Source organism: Phyllostomus discolor, chromosome 4 (assembly GCF_004126475.2).
Source record: "Phyllostomus discolor isolate MPI-MPIP mPhyDis1 chromosome 4, mPhyDis1.pri.v3, whole genome shotgun sequence".
Taxonomy (NCBI): domain Eukaryota; kingdom Metazoa; phylum Chordata; class Mammalia; order Chiroptera; family Phyllostomidae; genus Phyllostomus; species Phyllostomus discolor.
The window spans coordinates 156219961-156223628 of NC_040906.2; the positions used below are offsets into that span (position 1 = coordinate 156219961).

Here is a 3668-nt window from a genome sequence, read left to right on the forward strand (position 1 = left end):
TCTTTCTCAAAAGAGGTTACAAAGTTTTCTAAAATCATGATCCTTCGGACATCAGTACTTCATGAACTGGAGAAAAATGCCATTACATTTGTTTTAAATCAATTTTATCTTTTATGTCTTTAGAGAGCTGGGCATTCCAATTTATTTTTTCCTTCTACTTGTTATTTTTATTAATGCCAATACAAGACACCCATGTACCCTTATAGATGCCCAGTGAAGGTGGTAAGAGTTAACATCTTCAAAAACTTTCAGCTTTCTTCTATAGCTTAGTTTAGACACTGAAAGACAGTATCACAGGCTCACAGAACAATAATCTACTTTCATTTCTCCTATGTAATCCAGCCATAGGAAATATTTCCTCTAGTTTTCAATGATAAAATATATCCACATTTGTGCATACCTTTATTATAGTTTAAATAATGCTGTGCCTGCATGCCTACTGTACAATAGGGTTGCATAATAAATTGGTTGACTAAATTAAGAAAAAAATTATCGTGGATGCTTGAATAAATTTACTGATTGGTTAAGGAAAATTAAGTGATATAACTTCCTACATTCAGGAGAACCTACGTGAATTTTGATTCCCTGATACATTTGTTCCCCTCATAAAATAGTTTTGTCCACTCAGTTAAGATTACTCCTTTTTTAAACTCCATACCCTCTTTCAGTTCTAGTATTTCTTTACAATTCAATCCCATTCACTAACCAGATAGCATTGTGACTAACAATAGATTACAAAGATATTTTTCTCACTTTCCTGCTTCCTTAATGCCCTTTGCTATAGCTTTAGTGTATATCACTTGATGAAAATTTGTTTCTTGATTCTTCTTTTGAATATATTCTACTTCTTAAAAGCATATTATGATCAAGTTTTTTTTTCAAGGACAAAACCATAGGAAAATTTCTACAACTGTGTTACACGAGGAAACACATGCAATGCTCTCTGAACCCTTGGGGGTAGCACATGAATCACTCATATAATTCTTACCAAGAATTTATATTGCCACAAAAATTTATATTTTATTCTTTTAATTCATGAAAGGTTTATTGATAAATGACCAGAATAATTAAAATGCAATTACATTATTATATGAAAATGAGCTGATTAATTTTTATTTAATGTCAAAAAACTGGGGTTCAGATCTTCACTCTTAATGATTTACTTTTCCTTGTGTATGTCTAGCTTTTAGTAATAATTGAAAGGAGTTACATTTTTAAAAAATCACTCATGCAAGTTTTTTAAAGTGCTTTCCAATTATACCCATGTATAGAAAGACGCCCACACACATACTGGTCTCTTTAGTTTCTATAAGTCTCTTTGAAAACAGTTGGTAGACACCTACATTTAAGAAAACCAATTTAGTTGATTTCTGAGTCCAGTGATTTTTTTGTTAATAAAGTAGAATACCATTTACTCATTTTTAAAATTTTTATTATACATGCTATATTCATGGAATATCAAGACCTTGAAGGAACTTAAATTAGATGTAAATATGTTTAACTGATTACAAACCACATTTAGTATCAGAACAGTTAAGCTGATACTTTCTTTTCCTTGCTGGTTGCCATCGATTTCAGCAATAGCTTTCCCTGGATTCAGCCTCTGGTAGCAGGTGCTTGTGCAGTTTATGATGGTGTGGCGGTGCCACAGCGTCACAGAGAGGAGTCTTTCAGTGTGGCTAGATGCTTCTCTGTGGACTCATCTCTGGAATCACTCATCCAGTGACAGGCCTGCATGAGAACCGCAGGTCCCAAGTGCTTGTCTTCATTCCACCAGCAGCTAGAGTAAGCTGGTGCTGCAGCAGACACTGAGGATGCACTCGTACAGCCCATCCAGTCTCTCCCGATTTTCTATGTATTGCAGATAATGCTGTTTGCCTTCCTGGGATTCATCCTTCTTCAAATAAGGCTCAATGGATTTGTGCTGAGCACAGAAGTTGCTCATCAGGAGCAAGATCTTTTGTCACATACATCTGTGGAAGAGGGTAAATTTTGAGACTTTTTGGAAGTGGTTGTCACTTCTTCAGGTGCCAGCTTGAGTGTTGCTACACTGATGTCCATTGTACAAGAGCCATAGATACCTTCTCTGCATGATCTTTGGAAAGTCAAGTAGAATCCATTTCATTCTTAGTCTTCATTGAAGCATTCAATACAATAGGACCACACTTATTCAAATTAATTTCATAAGTTTGTATATTAGGTTTATTTCCAGTTTTGCCTGGATCCCATTGGTAGATGGCAAATTTCTTAATTTGGAGAGCTGTGGCTGCAACTGTCTGCGCCCCGTAGTGGGCCTGCAGGCAGGCTTTGCCAGCGGCTATGGCCAGGAATGGACACCTCATCTGGTGATTTTTTAGGAAAGAAATATTTCATGGTTTGTCTCAAGATGTCTCGTCTCCAGTCCATGATATTTTTCAAAAATTTCATTGAAAATTAATGTCAAATTTTTTCTCAAGCCTTCAAAATCATCTTCCTTATAAATCCTATAGCAATGCTGATAAAATGCAATCAGATAGAAATTCCTATTAGTCTTTAATATCAATAAAGAGAATATTATCTATTGAAACAACACTTTGCTATACCTAAGACAGACTTTGCATGGTATATTTCTTCTGCAAGATATGTGATTTTAACTTTCAGAAATATAATATTTACACCAAATTTTACTCTGTTCACAGTCACAGCACACTATTATTTCATAGGGCTGTTTCACATATTTGTGATCAGTACCTCCCTGGCTTTCACTTATGTGGGCATTTTAGTGCATATATGAATGAGACTTGGAAATTTTGAGTTTATTTTATTGGACTAAGTAGCCTTATAGTCTGCAGGAAGTGGAAGGGGATAAATATTTTGATGTTTCATACAGTTGATATTGCCTTTGCTTTAGGGTATCAAACAATTTCTTTAATACACCTTTTATTTATTGAAATCATTTAAAATAGTGACAACTAGACATGCTTCCTTCTCCTTTCCTCCCAACACAAAAGGGACCACTAGCTTTTGAATGAAGTAGGGAACACAACACAAAATCATTTAAGGCATACAAAAATGTTCATGTTTATGTATCCTGAAACACACACCTTAAACTGAAGAATTCAAGTGGCTTTCTCCACTGTCTCACATTTGTCTACCCCTTTTCATTTCTTGCCTCTTTAAATGCTAGTTTTCTCTTTAAATGCTAAATAATTTCCTATCCCAAATTTGACAATATACTAGATGCTAACAATGTGGATTTGTAAGTAATTCATGGATTTGAAAGCAGTTAACTTTCAAATACTTACATAATAAATACTTAATCACCTTCCACTTTTTTCCTATTTTATTAGTATATTTTATTACTTGTTTTGATTTTGCATATATATTGTGCAGCTATTATAAATAATACACTAAGCTAGATGCTAAGTTCATAGTGAGGGAAGAGAAAAAGATAAAGATATAGCAAAATCAGGGGCCTCCATGGACAAACCTTCTATTTTCATGGGAGAGACAGACGTTTCAAATGAAACAAATGAAGTAAAGGGATTTGGGGAAAAATACTGAGTACAATCAGAATATAGGACAAACCAAACTCAACAATCACAACTCAGGAAATGCTATCTTGTTTCCTCATTTAAACATGGGCTCCCGTACCAAAATTCAGGGCAGGTGCCCTTCTGAGCCAGGAG

At 34.6% G+C, this 3668-nt stretch overlaps 1 pseudogene; it reads right to left on the reverse strand.

Annotated features, from left to right (window-relative positions):
• Positions 1–1417: 1417 nt before the first annotated feature.
• On the reverse strand, positions 1418–3307 carry LOC114495053 (annotated as a pseudogene).
• Between the last annotated feature and the right edge of the window lie 361 nt (positions 3308–3668).